Source organism: Herpailurus yagouaroundi, unplaced genomic scaffold (genome assembly GCF_014898765.1).
Source record: "Herpailurus yagouaroundi ecotype Mexico unplaced genomic scaffold, PumYag 190, whole genome shotgun sequence".
In the NCBI taxonomy this organism is placed as follows: domain Eukaryota; kingdom Metazoa; phylum Chordata; class Mammalia; order Carnivora; family Felidae; genus Herpailurus; species Herpailurus yagouaroundi.
This window is the reverse complement of record NW_024412421.1, coordinates 17823161-17849502: the sequence shown is the minus strand read 5'-3', so window position 1 is coordinate 17849502 and position 26342 is coordinate 17823161. Positions and strand designations below refer to the sequence as shown.

The 26342-nt window shown below is 45.0% G+C and overlaps 1 long non-coding RNA gene across 1 annotated transcript in view; it reads left to right on the top strand.

Annotated features, from left to right (window-relative positions):
* The window catches only part of LOC121045400 (uncharacterized), a 130644-nt gene that overhangs the window by 93885 nt on the left and 10417 nt on the right, over positions 1-26342 (top strand). The window contains exon 2 of the long non-coding RNA XR_005797739.1: positions 21542-21585. This is a non-coding gene — a long non-coding RNA (uncharacterized LOC121045400). The remainder of the gene's footprint in view (positions 1-21541; positions 21586-26342) is intronic.

Sequence of the window (26342 nt, the reverse complement as noted above, 5' to 3'; positions counted from 1 at the left end):
TGTGTGTGTGTGTGTGTGTGTGTGTGTGTGTGTGTGTGTGTGTGTGTAATGGGGAGGGCACGAGAGAAGCAGAGTAAAATTCTCTGGCAGACAGATCTGTGTCCAGGTATAATGGAACTCCCTATCACCAGTCATCACCTGCGTTTTTTACGTGTAACTGGCAGGCACAGAAAACCTACCACCACTAGAAGGGCCCTGACTGGAAGCACTTCCCTGAGATAATTACCATCTCTTTGGTTTGAGCGTCACTGACAACCTTCCTGCAACGTCTCAGAGACCCCAGTTGGGGAGAGAGCAGAATGCCTCTGTGACTGGCCCATAGTGTAACTTTGGTCCTCTGGATCCCTCTTATCCAAGTTCTAGAACACTCTCTGGGAACTTTTCTCCTTGGCTTTCAGATGCACTGTATACCTATTTGTGCCAGAATCCTAGAGCTGGGGGCTTCCCTGTGGAGGAGCTCAGAAAATGCACACAAGATGCTTGCATGATGATGTCATTAGCGGGGAGCAGAGATGCTGCTGTCCCCGGTACATGTGAGGGGCCTTCCCTGGGGCCACGTGCAGGTTCCAAACAGAAGGCCTGGAAGAGGAAAAATAGAGACCTTTCCTGACGGCCACAGATGCTCATCTGTATAGATAAAGCCTTGGGAAAGAACATTATCATCCAACAGTGATGCTGGAAAATTGCCCAGATATCAATTCCTGGATGAGTAAGCACAGATTCTGCGAGAATGATTGAGCCAGCTTCTTGAAGATTCTAAAGCATTCAGCTTACTTTCAGCCAGGGCCTGAATTCGTTCCCTTTGTAGCGGCAGAGGCTGAGGGTCATGCCAAATGGTGTGTGGCTTTCTATCCCAGGCCCAGAACCAGAAGCCACCCACCTAGTCCTGTGCTGTGACAGTGGCTTCTCCCTGCCCCTGAGGCATGCCCTGGGTGTCTCAGCGTTCCAAGTGATATCTGACTGTGCTTCTTATAGCCGTCCCTCCAGCCCTTAGACAGGTCTTGGCATGTGGGACTCTCAGCAAATAATTCCTCAATGACTGAACAGCCATAAAGGCAAGTTCTCCTGGGCGATACAACCAGTGGAATGGATGGGCCCACCGTCCTTGAAGAGGGTTAAATCTCCGTGGCTTCTATGACCAAGGACTACAGAGTAGCTGAAGGGAAAGAGGCAGAACATTTGAATATAACTCACAAAAGCTGTTCAAAGAACAAGTCTCAGGCAGGGGTCTCCTAGCAGCAGATTCTGATTGCAAGTGGTTGACCTTGGAGGTGATCAGGGAAGCACCAGAAGGCGAGAGAAGCATGACAGGGCAAGAAGGAAGACAATTCCTGTCTGTGAAGAGCAAGCAGGCTCTGAGCACGGGCACTCCACCCCCATGGGGTCTCTGGGAGACGCTGAAGTTGTCCTATCCAGGGTTCAGAGCTGAGGTATGGATTCACGCACCCACACTCCCGTGGGTGGAGAGCTCTCCCCCAGGGTCAACTCCCCAGTGCACTGGCCTGACCAGAGCAGAGCCACACTCCTGCAGCATGAGAAAGTTCTGCTGTAGTGTCTGCAGAAGTGAGTGCCTAGAGGGGATGCAGGTGGGCCCTGACCTCTGTTCTCTTCCTCCTCCTCTTAATAAGTTAGGAAACTGAGGCTCAAAGGAGTTCGGGGACTTGCTGATAAGCAGCCATGCTGGGATGGATTTTTGCTGGTAAGTGGCCAGCCTGGGACTCAAGTGCAGCTCCGTGTGACTGCAGAACAGGGCACACAGCGCTTCTGGCATCTCACCACTTTCCCCAAGGACAGCACGGGGTGACAGGGTCCCACAGCAGGATCCTCTTGGCATTTTTCTAGGATATTACTGCGCTGGTCTATTCCATTATAATATACTCCCTTCTTCTATTCAGAGCAGTTAACTTTGCCTCATTATTATTTCATTGGGCTGAGCTTTAGTGAAACATAGCCTTTAATTTGTTTATTTAACATTCCTGGTCTGCACTTGCTGATAGAGTATGACTGATTAATTAATTAATTGTAGACTGCTGTGGTGCATCCTGGATTGTGACACTATTTCAGACCCTGATGGGAACTCCGGCAGAGGCAGGTGGTGGTGGACATGGGTCACGGGGCCCTGGCCTGAATGAAAAGTGGGGTGAGGGGCAGGCTGGCCTCCCTCAGCCCTGCCATGCCAAGTTCTGAAGGCACCCAGGCCTGGCGGAGGCGAGGAGCAGACCGGCAGCCTCTGACATCCACAACACAGGCCCACCATGTTTCTCTGTACGACATTTCTGGTTGTATTTGGGGGACATGGGATTGGCTTTGGATACCTCTGTCTTTCTGCTAAATTGGCCCAGAAGTTCCGGAGGAATGGTTCCAAACGTGGGGCCTGTTGGAAATGGTGCCAGTTCTAATGGGCTTGGCTGGGACAGGGAGGAGCCCCGGGGGGCCTCGTCTACTCGTCGCAGCACCCAGTCTTGCCAAGTCAAGTGCTCCATAGCCAGATCTCAGGCACTCTCCTCCTGTTTGAGATCAAGGCTCTGCCCACCTCCTAGAATTGGTCTCAAAGGATGCTGGCCTTTCTCTCATTCTGTCACCATGTCTTGGCCCTAGACCCATGGTCTTAGGATTTAAGTTTTGCCCACCAGGGTGTGCATTATTGGCTTTTTCTTGTACCACCATGACAGTAATTAACTTCCATTCATTCTAAATTCACAGTGTTGTTTTGTTTTGTTTTGTTTTTAATGCTTGTTGTATTCCAGACTGTCTTCTAGACACTGGGGCACAGATGTGGCTCCTGGCTTCATGGGCCTTACTCTCTTCCACCTGGGAGCTCTGCTTAGGTTTGACTCCCTCTACAACCTTCCTACATTGCCCGGCCAAACTGGGCGGGTTTTTTTCTCTCTCATGTTTGTTTAAGGTGTCTCCCATGTGCTAAATATGTTACCTCCTCCGATTTCCACCATAGTCTGCAAGAAGGACTTACTATTTATTTGACTGTGTGGGAAATGGAGGCACCAAGAGGCAGAGTGACATCTGCAGAGCTAGGAGGTGTCTGGGTTGGTGCCCGAGCCCAGTAATTGCACTTCAAGTCCAGGGCCCAGCCTACCCAGCTTGGCCACTCACTTCCTGCCGCCTCTCTCTGGTCTGCCCTGCTGCTGGTGAAATGGCTGTGAACTACTGGGTTGTGCTGGGGGTGTTTCTCCCAGGATTGGGAAAAACAGAAGCTCTTGTAAAACTGCATTTAGTGATCCCATAATTACCTTTGCCCTGGGAAGGAAGATAATGCCGAACGAGACAGATTTTTCTAGGACACAAATTCTCCCTTGGACCTGCCCCAGCTACTCAGCATGTCCTGCCTATTGGGATATGCCAGGCCAGTTTCAGATTAAAGCGCAGCCCTGCAGGGACTCTGGCTTCTCCCGCTGGCCTGGTTTGTCTATGGATGCAGTGCCCATAATGCTATAATAAATACTTGTTCAAGAAGAAATCAAAATGAATGGATAAACTGCATTCAGGATTTGGTTTTGTCTCTTTTGCAACCGGGGGCCAGGGCCAGGGGGCTTGGGCAAGTCACTTCACTTCCTTGAGTGAAGTGATTTGTCAGCTATCAAATGGAATTTATAACGTATACAGGGTTGTTATAAAGATTAGGTGAAATAAGGTAGAAATGTCTGGCTCAGTTTTTGGTGGAGAGTAGGTGCTTCCCCAGAGTTAGCCCACCCCTCCCCCCACAGTGAGGTTCAAAGATGGACGGTCTTTCAGATTAGTTGTGTGATCATCAGTCCTCGGGCATCTTATCCCCTTAGTTTTTGTTTTGTTTTGTTTTGTTTTAATTTTTTCAACATTTATTTATTTTTGAGAGAGAGAGACAGAGAGACAGAGCATGAGTAGGGGAGGGGCAGAGAGAGAGGGAGACACAGAATCCAAAGCAGGCTCCAGGCTCTAAGCTGTCAGCATAGAGCCGGACACGGGGCTCTATCTCACAAACTGAGATATCGTGACCTGAGCCAAAGTCAGATGCTTAACCGACTGAGTCACCCAGGAGCCCCAATTTTTTAAAAATATTTGTTTATTTTTGAGAGAGACAGAGACAGAGACAGAGCGTGAGTGTGGGAGGGGCAGAGAGAGAGAGAGAAAGAAAGAGAGAGAGAGAGAGAGAGAGAGAGAGATAGTGCGAGCAAGGGAGGGGCAGTGAGAGAGAGGGAGACACAGAATCTGAAGCAGGCTCCAGGCTCTGAGCTGTCAGCACAGAGCCTGACGCAGGGCTTGAACTCACAAACCGTGAGACCATGACCTGAGCTGAAGTCAGACGCTTAACCAACTGAGCCAACCAGGTGCCCCTTTTATCCCCCTAACTGAACCCTCCTGGAAATGGAGAGATGCAGTTTCAGATGTTTCCACCACCCCAGCAATTCCAGAAACCATGTGCCTTATGTATTCTCAGCTTTCTTATCCATGAAATGGGGACACAGGTCTTTCACCTAGAGGGTTCCACAGGCAGCATGGAAGCTTTCACCCACCTCTCAGGACCCTGGAAAGAATGAGTGAGGATTTGTTTCCAGTGTGCTGGGCAGAAGGAGGATGGCAATTAGGAGGGATTAATTGTGATTACGTGTTTATCTGTGAGATGTGACCTAGGAGTGTTTAGCAGTGCTCAGTTAGGCAAGAAACCACCATCTGCTTCTTGGGTTTCAATGGACTGAGGCTGGGGGAGGGCCACTGCTCTCTCAGCCTCACAAACGGACTTTGCTATGTTGTCACCTTGTTTCACTTTGCAGAAACTTCAAGGTGGCTCAAGGACCAAATAGTCTGTCTTCTGCTTTTTGGGTGAAGAGTGGGGAGGAATTTCTTCCAAAGCATGGACAGGGACTTATGTGGAGGACCCAGTAGGTCCTAAGAAAATGTTAAGGCTTTTCTTTTTTTTTTTTTTTTTTCTTTTTTTTTTTTTTGTCGTTGAAGTTTAGAGAAAAGGTAGCTGATTTGCTTTGAGGCTTCTGTGTTAAGGTGAAAAAGTACAAGGAAAATATTGGTTGACTAGAGTCGATTCAAAGCATCCAGTTGTCTTTTAAGCAGCAAAGATTTAGAGATGGTCAGTGGTGGGAAAGGTGTGGCAGGAGCCAAGGTGGTGGGGAACTAATGGAACCCAAGGGCAAGTGAGAGGGACCCATCTTGGACGTAACAGAGATGTCAGACATGGGCAAAGGAAGGACCAGAAGCCAAATGGCCTACTTCGGCAGGGTGGTGGGAGGTTACTTTCTGGAAGCAGCATGGATTCTGATAGAAAGCTGTAAGCACATAGGCGCATAGAGAGGTGGTTCTGCCATCAAAGGCTCTGGGCTCAGAGATCCAAGGAATGGTCTGGCTGTGGGGACTGGTGGATACACAGGCTGGCTCAGAGACAGGCTGGCTCAGAGACAGGCTGGGCAGAAGGCCCCGCACCCCAGTTTCTGCCTTGTCATTTTGTACTTGGGCCACCTGGAGCTGGTTGCTCTCCCTCTTAAGGCCTTAGTGTCTTACACTGAAGCCTAAATCTTGAAAATGAACATGAAGAGATTGACCCTGGCTCCATTGTAATTTCAGTGTCTCCCTTTTTCCCGATTTCTTGAAAATCATCTCACATGGCCCGTGGCCTCTGGATATAAAATAAGGAAGCCCTGTGGCCCACAGGTGTGAGTGGCTACTGCTGTCCTTACCCTCCACATGGAGGACTGACTGCGAGTCTGCATCAGAAGGTGACAGCATGAGACTGTCTGCCGGGAAAAATGAGCCAAACAGCTTTTGTCTTCCTGTAATCTTTAAACTGAGATCTGACATCCTGCCACGAAGGTAGCTACAAGCCTCAGCTGCTCCCGTCGCAAACGGTTCCTTATAAACAAGGAGAAATCCTCTGAAAACCCTACTGTCATAGGCAGAATAATGGTCCCCGAAGAGGTCTGTCTACGTCCTCATTCTTGGAAATGGTAGATATGCTGTCTTATGTGGCAAAGGGGAATTCGAGTTGCAGACGGCATTAGGGTTGCTAGTCAGCTCTTTGACAGGGAGATGATGTTGGATCATCTAGGTGGGCCCAGTGTAAGCACCAGAGTCCCTAAAACAGCAGAGGGAACAGAGATAGCTATGTGGCACACGAGAAGAACTTGACCCAATTTTGCTGGCTTTGAAGATGGGAGAAGGGAGCCATGATCCATTTGTGTGACTTCTAGAAGCTGGAAAAGGTGAGGAAACCGCATCTGCCCTAGAGCCTCCAGAAAGGAACATAGCCCTGCTGACACCTGGATGTCAGCCCAGTGAGACCTGTGTTAGACTAATCCACAGAACTGTAAAAGGATACACTTGCGTTGTTTGAAACTACCAAATTTGTGACAACGTGTTGCAGCAGCAATAGAAAACTCAACCTACCTACCACCTCTAGTTTTCCTGCCTGAACTCCAGCGGGCCTGTCACTCATGTGTTTCCACTTTCATGCAAACATTCGTTCGCTCCTGCCTACACGTATTGACTCATGTATGCCTAAACCTTAAGTTCCTAATTTTTGTAAATGGTTGTTAATAGTAGAAACTATTTTATAGAGTCTTTTTAAAGATGACATTAAATGAAACAAATACAAGGCTTGGCACATTGATGGGCGTAGTGCAGCACTCATAATGTCAGCTGTCTCTGTCATCGTTATTATTTCTTTTCCTGCCGTGCAGTCAGATAGCGTAACCTGGGCACCAGGTAAACCGCGCCAGGTTCCTGGATGGTGTCTGGGTGGGAGAAAGGGTTGGACAAGTGTTGAAGGGGGTTTCCTCGAAGCGCCACTCAGTGACTGCTGCCATCTCTACCTACAAGACAGCTGCCAGATGTGGTCTTTTACTTAGGCTCATGGCTGCCCTTACGTGGAATCAGGGTCCGGTTATTAGGGAGATGGGACATTGGATTTTAGTAGGAAATTACCCACAGTTGGTCAAGGCTTTGGAAGCAAAGGAAGGAAGGATGCACATGGGAGGATCATATGTACCATATCTTTTAAATGTGTTCTTCCATGTAACCCCATGGCCGCCCTACGACGTCCTAGTCTTATCCCTATTTCAATTTGGTAAAACGGAGACCCAAGATCAAATTACCTACAAGAGGCAAAGAAAAAGTGAACCAGTGGAAATTGGATTTCAAGTCCATACCCCTTCCATCTTCCACGGCCTTGTCTTCAATATGGGGTGTTGCAGATTGAAATCCAGAAGACTGAACACCTCACTTCTCCCCATGTGTTCATTCTCTGGCTTCAGTGAGAAAGGAGATATTTCCCTCGAGAAGACACTGGCTGGTTTCATCTGGCCTTTCCAACACCTCCCTTTCAGTGCTATGGGAATAGTGTTGCCTTTAGCCCCAACATCATCCCGGTCCCCGGGCTGGTGCAGCCAATGGGAGGCTTCATGTGCAGAGCTAACGCAAACACAGCAGTCACCATTGGAGCAAGTCTTTGAAAAAACACATTTTTCTTCATCTGTGTCTCTTGAGAAACTGCATGTCCTGCTAACCTTTCCTTTGCTGCTTCTCTGGGCTGCAGGGGACTGCCCACAGCACCACCTCGCTCAATCTGTTTCCTCTTGCCAAAGCGTTTCTTGCATCACTGATGCCCGTTGAGCTTTTCTGTTCACACGTCACACTTCAAGACAACTTCTTGCTTCCTCGGTGCCCCATTGACAGCTAACCCCATCCTGTACGAGTAAACTGTCACAGAACAACGCTTGGGGTGGCTGAGACATAGACAGGGGGTCCTCACTGGAAAGTCTACCTGTCTCAGCCTAGACCTGTCATCAGTTGACCTAATTGAAATTGAGGCACATTAATAATAAGATGAACAATGGGCCAGCACATAAAAGGGAGACTTTAGCTATCATTTAGAAATAATTAAATAAACACTAGTTTAATGATTAGGCTCAGTATCTGAAGCAAAATCTCTTAGAAATAGTTGTGCTTACAGATGCCCAAGGGTGACTGACGACAGAAGAGAGCCACTGTGTGTCTCTGGGATCACACAAGGAGGCGTAGCAAGGGCTTTGTGATGCCCTCTCCTTTCCTAAGTCACTGTGGGAAAGCCATTTGGAGCTGACCGATAGCACTTTAACCAAAGCACTAGAAATATACCTGTGACTTCACCACTGCAGGAACTCTTATCCAAGTAGAGGTTTCCCCGGCACGGGCTTGGGGAAGTCCACTCCTAAGTTAGGATGGCATCCTGAATTGATGTCTCTAATGAGCCTTTGTTCACACCGGCAGGGTGGCCGTGATGATTACATAAGATGGGGTGTGTGCACCCACTTTGGAAGTTTCTCCATACCCTCACCCTCCATTGCATGCCTTGTCAGCGTCTCCTCCACGAGGACAGTTAGGTGTTCTGTAGTTTTCCCTGGATCCTTCTCTGCATGTTTATTTTTCACGCAGCTGACACAGACTTCCAAAGAACAGAATGGGCAAAATAAAGTTGACTTGACTAAGCACTTGCTATCAGTGAGGCATTACACCGAGGGCTCTATCATCATCTGATTGTTTCCTACAGGCAATGCCATTATATCAAGTTTACAGATAGGAGACTAAAGCTTGTGGAGATTACCCTGCTTGAGTATAGGCAGCTAGTAAATCTAGAGCCAGGATTCAACCCCGATCAGTTTGACTTTGAAAGAAATCCATGTCATTTTCACTATATAAAGGAGAAACCTCCAATAATGCACATTTTTACCCTTATAAGATAAGACTTAGAAAATGGATGTTTCCTATTATGCCCTGGAGGCAGTATAAAATCCTGCTGTGCTTTACAAGTCCTCAGATGAATATTAGATTGAGTTTGATTAAAACTTTGTTCAAAAAAAAAAAAAACAACAACCCATTGCCATGTTCCAACATTGAAAGCTAGAATTCCTAGAATAGCTGGTGCCTTCCCATCAAATAAGAGCATTCAGTGGAGACGAGCATTAAGGTCCTGGGCATTCCAGACAAAAGAGTTTTCTCTGTGATGAATATGGGGAACATGAGATGGAGAAGAGCTCACAGACTGTGTTTTGAGAGCCACTGGGAACGTAGTGATGACTAGTTCCTGATGATCGGTGACGGTTGACTTCCGGTCTTCTGTTCGCACTGATGCATGAGTCACGGTGGCAGTAGAAGGAGCCCTAACCCACTGGTAACCTCCTCTCCTACATTGGGCTTCTTGCTTGATAAGGAGGAGGCTTGAGTTCATCCGTCCATGAGTCGAACGATCTTCTCTTGTTTGTGTCTGTTACGTCCACTGCCAGTTCCCTCCTTTCCCAGGAAGGAACAGCGAAGGGATTATATGCCCATGTATCACTTCATTTACTCAACACAGAACCCCCAGGCTAGGAGTTATTTCACCCAACGTCTAGATAAGGAAACTGGGGCTCTGGAAATTTAAATGACTCATCAAAAGCCAAGAATCCTGTGGGTGGTGAGGCCAAGCCTGAAGTCCAGGCATCTCATACCCTGGCAGAAGCTGGGGTTTTGCAAAGGCCCCGGCTCTCAGTGTGGAGCGCCAGCCTCCAGGGAACTCTGCCTGGTGGGCATGGCCTCCGATGGCATGTACTTGCTCTGCCTCCAGCCCCTGACTTCTGTATCCTTGAGAGAAGGAGGCTGTTACTTGTACCATTCAGAATTTTACTTTTTAAAAAAAAATAGTGTTCTTTCCCTCAAACTCTATAAATAAGGCAGAGGGTTGAAAGACGGAATGTTAACAAAATAAACACCTCAGAAATAAATTAACATTTTATATTGCGCTTCATTTCAGTTTCATGAGCTCCAAAATAGCACTTCGAGTGATTAATGTTTTCTTCATGAACCGTAACTAAACCCAAGTAAGACCTCGATCTTTTCTCTAAAACGTCTTCTTAGGAGATTGAGGGTCATTCATTTCTAAAAGTAACACTTTGAAACCTGCTGTGGGCAGCTCAGGGTTGTGGGGATAGTGTGGGCTTTGGTGTCAGGCAGTTCTAGGGCTTGGGTCTCAGTGCTGTGATTTTCTAACTGTGTGGTTCTGAAAGAATGAGCCTTGGTTTCACATTATAATATGGGGATATTAATGGTAACAAAGAATTATTCAGGGGCACTTGGTGGCTCAGTTGGTTAAGTGTCCAGCTCTTGATTTCAGCTCAGGTCATGATCTCATGGTTTGTGAGTTCAAGCCCTGCATCAGGCTCTGTGCTGTCAACACAGAGGGGGATTCTCTCTCTCTCCCTCTCTCCCTGCCCATCCCCCAGTCTTTCTCTCTCTCTCAAAACAAATAGATAAGCATTGAAAAAAAAAGAATGATCCAACCCCAAGTGTCAACAGCATGGAGGTTGGGAAACTCAACTGGGAATTGGCTCTAAGTCTCCATATAAGAAAAGCAGTTATCTTGCTGCAATGACCATGAAAAGAGGCTATCTGGAGGTGACTTGAGAAGACCACATTGAGAAGAAGCCTTAAAATCCCTGGAGAGAGCCAGAAAAGCCCAGTCAACCTATCACCCCAGCTGAGCCCAGCCCACAACTCCCAATGAGCAAATCACTATCAAGATTGGCAGAAAAAATGCCCAGCTGAACCCAACCCAAGTTATAAAACCATGAGCAAAATTAAAATGTTTTTGTTTGTTCTGGGGTCACTAAGTTTTAGAATGGTTTGTTATATGTCAGTAGATAAGGGAAACATCAGAATCCATTAGAGAAACCATAGCATCTCAACCAACATCAAATCAGTAGGGGATGCCGTGGTGCCTCTTCAGGTCTCGGGCTCTCACCCCCCAGCTGCTGGTAGCCTTGCTGGCTGACAGTTCTCTGCTGAGCACCTCTCCAGAACTTGCCTTCCCCTGCAGACAGTCACCTCACCTGAACTCACAGTCCCTTCCCTGGGGCAGCCCGCAGGACATGGCTAGTCCATGCACAGGAAGAAAGTCCTGGTGCCTCTGCCTTACAGCAGAACAACAACGAAGGGTCATCCCGGCTCTAGAGGTCCCCAGGGCTGCTGCGAGACTCTGCCTGTTAAACACGTCCCTCCACCAGCCCCAGCTTCCTTTACCCCCTGCAGGTCTTCACCTTGAGGAAACTGGTCAAGAATCTTCCGCATGCAAATCTCCGTCTCAGAGTCTGTTTCCTGGGGAACCTGACCTGGAATGCCTTCCTTCCTCCCTTCTCGAAGTTTTTGTCTTCAGACTTGCAGGACACAGGGTAATTTAGCCGAGAGCACCACCCTTGGACGCAGACTCAAGCCATGGCTTCGGCTCCATTACTGGTTTGTGCTCTCTCTTAAGGCTCAGTTGCCTCAACGATAAATAAGCAAGAATCCTTGCCCTGAACCCAAAGAGAGATTCAAAAGTTTAACTGTAACTCTGGGAAACATATAAATAGCAGAGAAATACAGGGAAACATATTAATCTTTACTAGAAATGCAAGAAGTGCAAATTAAATCCACCTTGAGATACCGTTTTACACCGACTAAATTAGCAGAACAAAGTAAAAATAAATTCAAATACACATTGCTGGTGACATTATGGTGAATATGGGGTTCTCTTAATCTGCCAGTTGAAACAGAAGTTTCTTAATGCTGGAAGAAAGCACTATGGCAACACAAGTCGAAGCTGTAAATGTGTCTCTGCCCTCTGGCCTGTTAATATGGATGTGTCTGCTCAAATTTGTGTAACAGAAGATTTGGGATTTAAACTCTGATCTCCTAAATTTTTACTAGCCTGAAAAACATACCTGTGAGTAAATAAATATGTAGTGGATAGCTAGAAGCTAGAATGTAGAATTGGAGTATTGGGAGGGTATACGTTGTATAAGAAAAAAGAGCAGTCTTGAATATTTACAGTATTTCTCAAAGGTTGCTCTTCTGACTATCAGTAATCCAAAGCGCCTAGGGCATTACTGATAGGTGCAGTCCTGAGCCTGACCCCAATCTCAACAAGCAGAGTTGATGTGAGTTGGGCCTGGGGTCATGCATTTTGAGTAGATTCTGCAGGTGTCCTTGTATCTCCCAAGCGTGATGGTCCTATATCAAGACCGTTCCCTTATGCCTTTTTGAGGGGTATAGAATTAGGAGAGATATTATCTTTTTCAAATTTGCTGTAAGTTTTTTTATGTTTTCATAATTTTTAGGTGAAAAAAGTTATAATTTTCCTTGAGCACTCCAGAGAAAAGTCATTTTAATTTCAGGTGTCTTAATAGTCCCCCATTAAGTACATAGCTTAACCTCATCTATGTAGGTGGGTTAAATATCAAGAGAGAAAAGCCTTACACTAAGGAAAGGTCATTCTTATCATTATTAATCGTCCTGGTAATAGATATTTATGATGTGTATAAGAATCGCCCATTATTAGCCATCCCAAAATCGCCTTGGGTTCTGCATGGAGCACGCTTCTGGTTCCCGGCTTGGGAGGTTGAGATGGCTGATAGGTGGTTGGAGATCTGTCCCTGGCTTTAGGGAGAGCTTTTCTGCATGTCGAAACAGAGATATTCATTCCCAAAGTTTAAAAACACTGTGGCCTTAATCTGCAGAGGGGAACCACACGTGCGAGACAGGCATACTTCAGAGTGGAATAGGGAAGACAGGCGGAAACGTTATCTTTTGACCATGTCACCCCCTCCTTGCCTTGTGGAGTCATTAGCACAGCTAAAATAACTGTCATAAAACTAATATATATTTCTGCCTCAAGAGCTGACTTCTGTGACTATTTAACCATGAGCTAACCCAGCAGACTTTCTGATCTCTTGAAGAACATGTTTTTCTGGCTCTATCAGAAACAGTTTGAACTTCAAGTTCTATATTAGAAGGATATTGGTTAGGGAGATTTTTCAAAGGTGAGCCCTCAACGCCAGTGTTTGTGCACCTCATTTCCAGGCCAGTTATCGATTGGAAGGAGCGAAAGAGGATTAGAAGGCAGACACGCATGCGCATACTCACACGTACATACACACACACACACGCATGCACACACACACGCGCGCACACACCGTGAGAGATCCTCACAATGGCAAATAATTAATACAGTGAAGAAATACTACCAGGTTACAGAAGGCAAATATTGATGCTGATGAAGTCCAATGAGAGAGGCAGGGACTTCCTCTTCTGTCTCTTGTGTCTGCAGAAAATGAAACAAAAATCTGTCCTTGTTTTCATGTGAGCTGGGGCCAGGTCACGGGGGAGCTGAATGGCTATAGGGACTGTGAGTTCAAATGAAGTTGTGTAAACCTTGGAGTCCAGAGAAGTCTCCAAGGTTTTAGTTCTCCTAACAAAAGCTAGAGTGGCTATAAAAGGACATTCTGATTAAGAGTGATACCTAAGATTGAGATCTCACCAAGTGGATTAAGATAAGGAAATGAAAAAGATGGAAAAGGGTCTTCAACGCAATCTCAGGCTTTATTTCCTTTAAATCTTGCCCTATTTGTACGAGCATTTGAACACTGCCTCTAACGCTGCTGGTTAAGATAGCTCTGATGACGTGTCATGAACAAAATCACAATTTGACTCTCATATTAAACTATATACTTGACTGACAAAAGTCCTCTAGATTATTTTTTGAATTTCTGGTAAAATGTCAATCTAGTGATTTAGACCATGGATCTCGTAAGTAAGACCCTGCTACTCATCTGAAAACCTCCCCTTCCAAACTGGCAGTAATCATGGTAGAGTAGGGCTGAACTCTTTGGGTTATTTAGCTCTACGTACATGTGTGTATGTCTTCTTCTCCTCCTTCTCAGAGAATTCGGTGTTATTTATAAATGTAGATTACTATGATACAGAATTCTGAAAACATAAATTCTAACTGAATACAAACATCTGTTAAAATGAGGGGGCTATGAGGATCACTTATTGACTTTTTTTCTGTGCGTGGGTATATATTTGAAATGTTTTCCCACCAGAAACACATAGCAGAGAAATTATCTGGACCAAGACATACGTAAATGTATGGTAGGCGTGTGTGTGTATGTGTGTGTATCTCTCAGGTAATAGATGATAGATGTTGTATAAGGATCAGCAAACTTTTCTGTAAAGGCCCAGCTGGTAAATACCTTCAGCTTGGCAGGCCATATGGTGGTCTCTGTTGTATCCACTCAAGTCTGCCACGATAGCAGAAAAGCATCCATAGACAATACATTAACGATCGGATGTGGTTGTATTCTAATAAAACTTTATTCACAAAAACAGGTGGTGGGCCAGAACTGGCCAAAGTTTGCCAATCCCTGGAGAATAGATCAAGCGGTGTATCGTTCGCATTGTCTTTTCACACTCATGTTGCTAAAGGAGAACCTGAGACCCAGAGAAGTGAAGTGATTTACTCTAAGACACACAGCAAAGCCAGAACCAGAATCCAGATGTCCACGATGTTCTCTTGATCCCTATAACACAGAGTGGAAGCCAAAGTGGCAGCTTAACTCCACAGGCAGAGGAGAGGATAGAAAAGTAGAACAGAGAGTGACAATGCATGCAGTGATCCACCCCCACCCCCACCCCAAATCTCTTCTTCCTGACAGTAATTGGAGCTTGTCTGTGTTTTGACCATGTTTTCATATGTGCTTGGTTTTTAATGGGGGCAGAATCACTGGGAAGGGAGGCTTAGATCTTCCACTCCCCCAGTTCTGTGTCCTTGAAGCAAGTCACTGCCCCTCTCTGGGCTTCATTTTCTTTCAACTGTAAAATGAGGGGTTTGGTGTCATGAATTTGGACTCCCATTTCATTCTCAAAAGTTATGGTCCTTCAAGCGCATTCCTTCCGGTTCAGCCTTTCCCCCATCAATCCGCAACGATTCACAAGTTGCCTAAAACTTGCTCAGGCCTTGGCTGCAGAGAGGCCCTACATTGGTCGCCCCAGCAGGATGACCTCCAGTTACATATTTCTGTGTTCGCCAGGCCCACTCACTTCCTTCAGAGCATCCCGGGAACCTGATGACCTCATTGCTTCTTGGGCCCAGAGTTGATTACCATAATAAAGGTACCCACCTGCTCACAAAGCCTTTCTGTTTCTGGCTCCGAACTGCTGAGCTGGGCATTTTACCAACTCAGTAATCTTGCTTATAGATTTATCTATCCCTTTAGAACCTCTACCCCTCACTGAACTTCTTCGCAGTAAGCAGTTTTATAACCAACCATGCCCTGATTTCGGCACATGCGAGGCACGACGAGGCCCTCCTGTGGACTTGTTCTAGGTGAGTGTGTTATTGCCACTCGTTTGTATATTTTTGCCAAGGACTCCAATTGTCCTTTCTCCGCTCCCGGACTTCCAGCCATTTCAATTCCTTTTAGCTAAAGTCTAGTTACATTTTCTTCCTTGAAAATATCGTGTAGGAAACAGAGTCCTGGACTGAATCTGGAGACCTGGGCTAAAACGCCAATGGCATCACAACCTGTGATCCTCTAGGTCAAGTCCTGTAAGTTCTCTCCAAGCTCCCCAACTAAATCGTAGAGAAGGTAGCCTTTGCCTAATTCTTCACTGTCCATGCGATGGGTCTGTACTCTGGTTCTGCGTTGACATCACCTGGGAAGTAAAAACAAAACAAAAGAAACCAAACCAAACCAAACCAAACCAAACCAAACCAAACCAAACAAAAAAACCCTCCAAATTTCTGAGCCCTCCTGGTCCTGCCTCCTGCTGGATCCTGAATCAGGATCCCTGAGGCTGGGGCTCAAGCACTGAGCATGACTGAATTCTCTCCAGGTCATACTAATGAGCAACCAGGCTCTCAAGTCACAGGTTTTAATGGCCTAAATCATATTGATATGAAATCCCCTTTTAAAAGGGGTTTATTGGGGTCCCTGGGTGGCTCAGTAGGTTAAGCGTCCGACTTCAGCTCAGGTCATGATCTCACGGTTTGTGGGTTCGAGCCCTGCGTCGGGCTCTGTACTGACAGCTCAGACGGAGCCTGGAACCTGCTTCCGATTCTGTGTCTCCCTCTGTCTGCCCCTCCGCCACTTGCACTCTGTCTCTAGCATTGTTTCAAAAATAAATAAAGCGTTAAAAAATTTTTTTTTAAATAATAAAAAGGCCTTATCGGTGTGGGGTACTGTTATTTTTGTCATTATTTCACTTAGTACTGAATGTTGTATACTAACATTCTGTACAAATAAATCTCAAGTGAAATAAAGTGAATACATGAATAAAATGTGATACTGTGATTTATAATAAGAAATAGATATTTGGTTTTTTCCTGTTTCTGGCTCACAGCTCCTCTAGCCCTTTAAATTTCCAGAGCCATAAGAGCAGGGGAATATCTTTTGTTTAATTTGGTCTCTTGTCCTTTTTTCTTGAAATCTCCTCAGAGCTATAAAAATGAAATGGGTGTCCTGTTGTTTACATCAAGCCTTTTCAACAATAACTGAGTTAGGTTAATGAGGTGACTTTAGGAATCCCTAAAGCTGGGGATGGGGGTGATGACTGGCCACCCAAAGCTTGTTGCTGGGGGACCAGCCATATGATTAGAGAGTTGGAATTTTCAGTCCCACCTCCCTGGAGGAGACTGAGTTCAAGTACCTGTGATTTAATAGGTAGTCAATGATTTAATCATTCATGCCTGTGGAATGAAACCTCTATAAAAACCCCAAAGGACAGGATTCATAGAGCTTCCAGGTTGGTGAACAAGTGGACATTTGGGGAAGGGGGCCTGCCATAGAGTGGATGGAGGCTCGGAGCCCCTTCCCACATACCTTGCCTTGTGCACCTCTTCTATCTAGCTGTTCCTAAGTTGTATCTTTTTACAATAAACTGGTAATCTGGTGAATAACATATTTCTCTGAGTTCTGTGAACCACTCTAGCAAATTAATCAAACCCTAGGAGGGGTTCATTGGAATGTCTGATTTATAGCTAGTAGATCGGAAGTATAGGTGACAATCTGGATTTGTGCCTGGTGTCTAAAGGGGATAGGAGGAGTCTTGTAGGACTAACCCTTAACTTGGGGGATCTGATGCTATCTCTAGGTCGATAGTGTCAGAATTTAGTTGAATTGCAGGACACCCAGGTGGTGTCCGAGAATTGGTTGGTGCAGGAAAGCCCCCCACCCCCATTGGAATTGCTCTCAGAATCATATGTGGCCTATCCTGCTGCATATTTTAGTTCTTGGAGGTTTCCCTTGAGATACACAGACTTTCTAGATTAAAATTAGGGTCAGGTAATTTAACCACCCAACAGCCCCACAGGACCAGATTAAATGTGCTGCCAATTTGTTTAATCCTATGGAAACCCTGAGAGATGAGGTTGGTGGCCCCATTTTTTAAGCGAAGCAATTAAAGCTTGGGAAGGCACATCACTGTGGGGAAGGTCCCGTAACTGGGAAGTGGGAGTGTTGAGACCAAACATCAGAGTCAAGGGTTCATTGCATTAGTTTTTAGCTGCTTCCTGATCCTACCATGGAGCTTAAAACCCCACCGTTTCAAATCGCAGACGGCAAATGGGTAACACTAATGACGGCAGTAATATCGTATTATCAACTCTTCAAGACGCTTTCACTTGTTTCAGAGAATCCTCTGATTGAAATAGCAATCTCAGGTGGCTGCTACAAGGTCGTCCTCCATTTAAAGCTGGGTACGGTTTCGAAAACTTCAAAATCTCCCAGGAAATGAATGCTATCAACTCCTAGTAGCTAGGTTCTCAGGCTATCCCATTATGAGCCTGCACCACGCTGAGGAGGAGGCTGGGTCAGGGGCTGCTCAAGATCCCACCATGGGAAACATAAATTTACGAAGTGACCTAGCTTTTCCACTCCTGGGTACCTACCCAAAAGAAATAAATGGAAACATCCGTCCAAACGAAAGCTTGTACACAAAACTTCATAGCTGCCCCAAGCAAAAAACGAAAATGAAAACCAAACCAACTTCATAGCCACGTTATTCACTATAGCTAACAAGTAGAAACAACACAAACGTCCTTCAACAGATGGACAGGTAAACAAAATGTGGTGTATCCACACAATCAAGCACCGTTTTTAGACTTAACAAGGAGTGAAGTACCATACATACTGTAGCATGGACACATCTCAGGGGACATTGTGCTAAGCGGATACAGCCAGATGCAGAGAAGTGCCTGATGTATCATTCTGTTTATGTGAGATGCCCCTAAAAGGCAAGTCCTGGAGGTCAAAAAAATGGACCAGTGGTCATTTGAGACTAGAAGGTGGGAATGGGTTAGTTACAAAAGAGTACAAGGAGGATCTTTGCGAGCTGTTAGAAATGTTCTAAAATGCAATTGTGGTCATGGTTGCACCTCAGTGAAAGTTTACCATGAAAGAAATCATTGAATTTCTCACTTCAAATGGGTAAATGTTATGGTGTGTAGATTTTGTCTAAGTGTGAGCACGCGTGTATGCGTGCACGCGTTAGGAGCCTGCCGGAAGTAAGACGGCAAGGTTACGGTGGTTCAAAATTTAACTTCTCCTTTACTCACTAAAACTTGCTGGCAGAACGTCAGACCTCTCTAGCCCATGGAATTGCATGGGAATCCAGATTGGGGAGACATGTTGGAACCAAAGTCCATTCTGAATTTATAATGAAGAAACTGACCTTCCCAGGAACAAGAAGGTTTACATCGCCCTATGAGAGCTCACACCTTCTGCACTGAATATCTGGCAGGTTGTTGGCCATCTGGAGCCCACTCTCTGGGCATGGTGTAAGAACCTGGGGTGATCAACAGTATCACGGATGGCTCACACTGGCCACTGAAGGGGCCCACGTACCAAACCAGCCACTTATTGCAGATGCCCATTTATGGTCCAGTTTGCTACTGTTTCCCAGATTCAATGACTCTCAGCCAGGACATTGCAGGTGAATCATTGTCAAGTCTCTTTCTTTCTTTTTCTTTCTCTCTCTCTCTCTCTCTCTCTCTTTCTTTCTTTCTTTCAGAGAGAGGGCGCAAGTGAGTGAGGGGCAGAGAGAGAGAGAGAGAGAGAGAGAGAGAGAGAGAGAGAAGCAGGGCTTATGTTCACCCGAAGTGGGGCTCAAGCTCACCCAATGTGGGACTCGAACTCACGAACTGTGAGATCATGACCTGACCCAAAGTCCGATGCTTGACCTACTGAGCCACCCAAGTGCTCCAGTCTATTTTTTTTCTCCCCTTTAGCCTATTCCAATCAGAAAACTCACTTCTGTTCAAGCAGACTTTCTCCAGCCAGAACACTGTTTCTTTGTTCATATGTATGATGACGTTACAGATTTATCTTCTCACACTGTGGTGTGATTATGCTGACCCACTTTCCTGACAGGAGGATGTGAAGGTGTGACTGCAGGTGGCCAGCCCTCCTATTATCTCTCAAAGGCCCTGCTCTCCTAGATTCTGGAGATGCCCAATACTCCTATAGATTGGACACAGGGTATAGACATTGGCTTGAACCTCATACACTTCTTATTCTCTTAAATATGAGTTGAACAAACAGTTGCCTTTTCTCAAAGCGGGTTTAATATTGGAATGTTCCTAGCATCTCCTCTTAACATGAAATCCCGATCTCTTAAGCCACTGCTGCTCCTTCCTCATGGAGTTGGATACAAAGGCTGGGATAGAACTGGGTCATCAACATACTCCAGATAATCTTAATACCATTGCCTGAGAAAGTGGGCAACTATAGGGTGGGCTGCCCTGACATGTATAGGCCACATGGGGTCTGCCCCTCTCCTGTGGAACTGCAGGGACTCCGAATAGGGACTTAGATGCTTGGCACTGGAGAGACTGTCTGCATGTTGCCAAAATAATTAGCGAGCTTTGGCTGCTTGTTGGGAAGGGTCTGCCAGCCCTGATCCCAACCTTCCCTGGACCCGTAGCTCTAACACGAGCCCCAGCCCTAGACTCAGATGACCCCCTTCTTAAATGTGATAAAAATACCAAGCACCCGGCATGATGGTGGCATTTTTCCATCAGTAACATTACTGTTTCATGCTTAGCACCATCTGTAACCTCATCCCAACCATGATGTTGTTAATCTTCTCTTCGGATTTAATAAAAACTTATTTACGTTTGTTGAATGTCTAGAGTATCCCATGTCAGAATATTTCTCATCATTGTATTAATTGATCTACCTGTAAATTTATAGATGATCTATACATTCCTCCCCAAAGGCTAAAAATTTAGCTTTTTATCTGTGTTCTGTCATCTGCCTATTTATATCTAAATCAGGGTTTTTTAGTATCAGCACTACTGGCATTTTGGGAAAGACAATTCTTGGGGGTCTGTCCTATTGTTATGGGGTATATAGCGTAATACTGAACCTCTGTCCGCTAGATTTTAGTAGCACTCACTACCCAACTCTCTGGTATCAAAAATTTCCCCAAACAATGCCACACGTCCCCTAGGAGGAAGGGAGAACAAGATTGACCTATTATCTATTCATTTCTCTCTATTGCTTTTTTCAAGAAGGTATGGAGTAGACATTATCACTCCCATTTTACAGCTAAAGAAACAGGTTGAGGGTTTAGGTGACTTACACAAAGTTATATAAGCAGTAAGTGGTGGTGCTGGGTTACAAAGTAAAGTTGCCTTGTTAGAAAAGGCCATTTTTTTTCTAGGATGCTAGGCCATTTTAAATTAAATGCAGTGTTATGCGTTTTATCATCAATGGCATTTTTCTCCTTTATTCTCAACCTAAAATCATTTCCAAAGTTAACTCTGACTCTCAACACAGAGGTCTTCCAGCCCAAACCTATGTGAATGTATTTATGCTCCAAACCTTCATTCTAATCCTGTCTTCAAGTCAAGATGAAACCGTATTTCCAACCTCAGTTCTCCAACCAGTGCTTTCTAAAGTCTGTTTTCGTGTCATCCCACACGATGTGGGCTGGATCTCAGCCTGGAAGAGAGCCCTGCAGTGCCGGTTAACTGAGCAGAAGTGAATAAGCCCATTTACGGCCGGGACATGTATATTGTTCCATCCTAAAGAAAAAGAAAACGTCATGTTCCTTCTCTGGTGAGCCAGCAAGTAAGTGGGCATACAGACCGTTGGCTGCCACAAATCCCCGAAGTTGGGATGTATGGAAATTCCAATAAAAGAAGGCTTCTATGTGTACTTTCCAGTGACAGGCTGGAACTTATAAATGTAACTTCTGGAAAACTGAGCAAATGGAAAAACGGGCTTTAACCGATCAGTTGACTTCTCGGGGCCTGATGTTTTGGTTCAGCTCTTACAGAGTGGTTTTCCTTTCTGCCCCAATACTCTGATGCTCATTAGATGGCTGACGGCTTCTGGCCTCCATGTCCAGAATTTAAACAGGGAGAGGTATTGTTTTATGGCAATTAACAGTGATGCTTGGAAGAGATGGCAACAAGCTGAAAAAAATTAATTGAAAATTTAACCTTCAAATAAAAATACTTGGACCTTAGGCTTCCATCTGTAAGCAGCTTATGCTGTCTGTGCATATTCTGTTATATTATTTAAGTATTTCCTACACCATTTCTGATTAATACAGCAGTGCTATTTTCCAGTCCAGTCTCCTTAATAAATATATGTGTCAAATATCTATTTCCTCCCCTGAATGCAAAGACTTTTAATTTCCCTTGTTTGCATGTGCTAACTGGTTGTGTAACGAGATTAACAGCTCTGTCTTCTTTTTTCTTCGGCAGATTTTATAAGAAAAGCCGGTGGGCTCCCAGACAAAGTTAAAAAGGTATCTTCTTTAATTTTGCATATTGTTAGCTGCAGTCCGGTTGCTAATGTTTATTTTGTTTCCGTCTGTCAAAAGCAATGCCAAAATACGTTGTGTTTGTCTTGAGTTGGCTCAGTTAGTCCTCCGCTGGAAACGGTTCTGTCATTTCGTGTTTGGTTAAGGCCCCGATTCACCAGCGCCCGTACAAGGGCCCATCTCTGCCAAAGGCTGCCTGTGCACGTTTAATCCAACTTCCTGGGAAACGTCGGCTTGACACAGAAAAAAAGAGAAAGGTGGGGTCGTGCCCTAGCAGAAACGTTAATTTGGAGCCAGTCCCTGCAGTGGGTCCTGGCCTGATCCTGGAACCCTGTTCCTGCGGAGGTAGCAGGGCCCCGCTAACTGGTCACATGGGGAGAGCGGCTTTGTCAGTGTCAGCATGGGACCACCCCCCAGACGTGCTGCCTCCATGTGAGTCTGACAGAGTGTGCGTGTGCTGGGGCTGCCATAATAACAGAATACCACAGGCTGTGTGGCTCGAAGAACAGACGCTTCTTTTCTCCTGGAGGCGGACCGTCCAGGAGCTTGGTGACGTCTGGAGCAGTTTCTCCTGAGGTCTCTCTCCTTGGCTCTCAGGTGGTCGATGATCATCTTCTCCCTGGGTCTGCACATCATCTTCCCTCAGTGTCTGTATCTTCTCTGTGTCAGAATTTCCTCTTTACAAGATCCCTGGTCACATTGGATTAGGGCCCACCATAATCACCTCATTTTAACTTCGTGATGTCTTTAAAGACCCCATGTCCAAATACAGTCACATCCTGACGCACTAGGAGTAGGACTTCAACATAGCACTCTGGCTTAAAATTTATTTTTTTTTTAATTTTTTTTAATATTTATTTATTTTTGAGACAGAGAGAGAGCATGAACAGGGGAGGGGCAGAGAGAGAGGGAGACAGAGAATCGGAAACAGGCTCCAGGCTCTGAGCTGTCAGCACAGAGCCCGACACGGGGCTCGAACTCACAGACTGTGAGATCATGACCTGAGCCGAAGTCGGACGCTTAACCGACTGAGCCACCCAGGCGCCCCTAAAAATTTTTTTTTTTTTTTAATATTATCAGGCAAGAAGGGAAAGATCTTAGGCCCAAAAATGTAAAAATGGCCAGTCTGTAACTAACTTCTCTCTCTCTCTCTCTCCACTCTTGCTGTGTGTTTGTGTTTCTCTCTTTTTCCGCTCTTACTCTTCTTGCTTTTCCCCTTTCTCTCTCTGTGAATAAAAGCTCTAGCCACCATCTCTATGCAGTCAGCGTGTCTCACAGGATGTAGTCTTTTGACTCCGAATGTATGCAGTTCAAATCCTGAGTTGACCTCTTATGAGCCACATGGCCGGGGGCAGGTTGCTTCAGTTCTTTGAGTCTTAGGTTCCTCATCTTTAAAGTGGAATTATAACCACTACCCCAGCTGATTTTGTTTTGTAAGGGTGATAAGGTGCTTCTGAGGGGACCGGTGGCACCCAAGGTTTGGCAAGTGTGAATGTTCTATCCCGAGTACAGACAGTGGTGAGTGTGTTGCAATAGAGATTTAAAAGTAATAACACAACTGACTTTTCTTCTTAATGTCTATTTATTTATTTTGAGAGAGAGAGAGAGCAAGAGAGCACACAGGCAGAGACAGAGGGAGAAAGAGAGAGAATCCCAAGCAGCCTCCATGATGCGGGGCTCAAACCCATGAACCATGAGATCACAGCCTGAGCCAAGATCAAGAGTTGGACACTTAACTGACTGAGCTGCCCAGGGGCCCCGACACAACTGACTTCTTAAACAATGTCACTGATAAAATACCCTTCATTGGGGACAGATGGCTTCCACTTCCAACCCATCCTCCCTTGTATGGAACAGAAGGGCACTATCTTTTTTTTTTTTTTAATTTTTTTTTTCAACGTTTATTTATTTTTGGGACAGAGAGAGACAGAGCATGAACGGTGGAGGGGCAGAGAGAGAGTGAGACACAGAATCGGAAACAGGCTCCAGGCTCTGAGCCATCAGCCCAGAGCCTGACGCGGGGCTCGAACTCACAGACCGCGAGATCGTGACCTGGCTGAAGTCGGATGCTTAACCGACTGCGCCACCCAGGCGCCCCAGAAGGGCCCTATCTTTATTTCCACCTATTTCATATTAAATACATGTGTTTTTTTTTCTCTCTGTCTCCCACAAACACTCACTCTCTCACACATATACACACTCTCTCTCTCTCTCTCTCTCTCTCACACACACACACACACACACACACACACATACATACACACTCACATCTGTGTCTTGAATTTAGTCATTCACAGGACAGCTTAACCAAAGGTATTTCACATGGCGGCACATCTTATTTTGAATTTATTTTACTCAGAAATTGCCAAGCCTTATCTATGTATGAGAGAGAAGAGTCATCATTTATTGTTGTTTTAAAAAGAGAAGGCGTTCTGGGCTCTGGTTACAGCCTTCCTTCTCTTTCTTAAATCCCCTCAATTCCGTCAGTCAGCTTCCAGGACCAGGCCCTGCCAGAGGACCTCTTGCTATGAATTAAAATCAAAATATCCAACAATTGACCCCAGAAGAAGTGTGTGTGGCTGGGCTCATAGTTTTTATTATTCCATGCCCCTTTCTGAAGTGATACCCCAAACCCCTGGCAGCTTTATATAAAGTAGCTACTTACTTAATTACTATATTACTTAATGAGCTGTTGTCTATAAACAGAAAAACAGAGAGTTGGTTAGTAGTGCTAAAAACAAAAAAAAAAAAAAAAAAAAAAAGCGACAATAAAACACAGGACTCTGAATGGTACATTTCCTGGTTTGGGTGGGAGACATCTGTCTTCACAAAGTATCAAAACGTCTGAACCCTTGGTGTAAATCATTAAGTCCTTCCAGTGAATAGTCCACATTGGGATTTTACAAAGTAACTTCTTCCGTCTAGATCTTTGACCATGGGAGAAATAGACAGTGGTGGGCATAGTGCCCGGGGCATCAGGCAGTTCTTAAAATGGTAGTTACAACAGCCATTTAATAAAATAGAGATACTTGATTATATCATTGTAAGTGAAAATAAGAAGCAAAGTATGTTCTATAATGCATGTTAAAATGCTTAACGGTAAAAAAGGAACCCATCTAATAAATATCCAGTAACGTCTGAAACCTAGCACAATCACACAGGAATGCATCTGGAAAGAGCCCTCTTCCGTGAGGTGGGGAGTCGGCCTTTCATCTGCTCTGTCCTCATTGAGTATCAGAATCTGTCTCCCATTAGTCTGAGCCTGATTTGGATTTCTGTGATGGACAGAGCGTGTTGTACGGGACTTGGAGGGTAGAGGGTGTGGTTGAACTGAGGATATCATAAAGGAGTCAGAAGGCGGGTCAGCATGGTGGAACTCAATCTGAAATGAAAATTTTATGGAGATATTTAGACGGTTGGCATACCCATGATTCACATAACCTTTGAATGTTACAAAGCAGGGCCTGGATAAAAACTTCCAATTTCCTCCAAGACATTTATCTGTTTTTTTCTCAGTTTGTTCATTTTCGCTATCCAAGCTCTCTTCTTCCCGTGCCATTCTGGACACATGTAGACTTGTCCCAAGGTCACATTTCTGTGGGGCAGGCCGAGGACTATGGGATGCAGGATTTCCTAGGTTCCTGCAACTAGAAATAGTTAAATTCATAGAATGTGAACAACACAACTTATTATAAGTCATGTTCTAAGGGCATTCTGCTTTCCTCCATCATGTTCCACCATATCCAGCTACTTCTCTGGTTTGTCTGTGCACCCCCTCTGTTTTCTGCACCCAGATATGGTTCAGTTCCTTTGATTGCCATGGGGTGTAGTGCTGTGGAGGGTGTTTGGTAGCAGCAATTATTTTTTCAAAATGGGAAAATACAAATAATAAAAGGAGTGTCTCAGCTACAGGGGTATAGTTTTCACGCCTCTTCCTAAATACCATGATTTGACCCTCCCAGTAGGATTTGGCTGATGAATCCCTTTCCACCCACAGCCACAAGGCTCAACATTGAGAAAAGGGCCTGGAAGGAAACATACGGAGATGTTAAATAATGGCTGCATTCGGTTCTGGGATTTGGGGGCTTTTTTGTTCCCTTGTTCTCCAACTGTCTTTTAGGGACTTTGACCAAACAAAACAAAACAAAACAAAAAAACCTGTAACAGTCACGGTAATTTTCATGTGCATACCAAACTCCTTGACATTATATGAACTAAATTCTGTTAATTTCAACACTTCTCACATATAAGGAATTGAAATAATTGAAATTGAAATTTACAAAGAGGACTAATAAAAAATTTCCCTTACAATCATTACCATATGCTGGATGCTGGTAGGAATAATTTTCTAATCTAATAATTTGAAAAATATATTTGTAAACCAATATAAATAGAAAGATATGGAGAAGATTGTCCATAATAAAAAAAATGTGGGGCTGTTTCACTCCATCCCAACCTTTATTTAATCCCTCATTTATTCATTCAGTCTTATATATGGGCTAGGCCATGGGATTCACTGGGGAAGTAAGTACATAGTCCCTGTCCTCAGGGGGTTTGTTGTCTATGTTAATTTCCTATCTGAAAAAATATATCCTTGGATTTAACAGATACTAAACTAAAGTGAGTGGAGAGAAAAAGCAGTAGTTTGCAGAAGTGTATTTTGCATGTTTAAAGTATGGAAGATGAAATTTTATTCTCCACTTCACCCACTGCACACATATACACCCTTCCCCCCCCCCCCC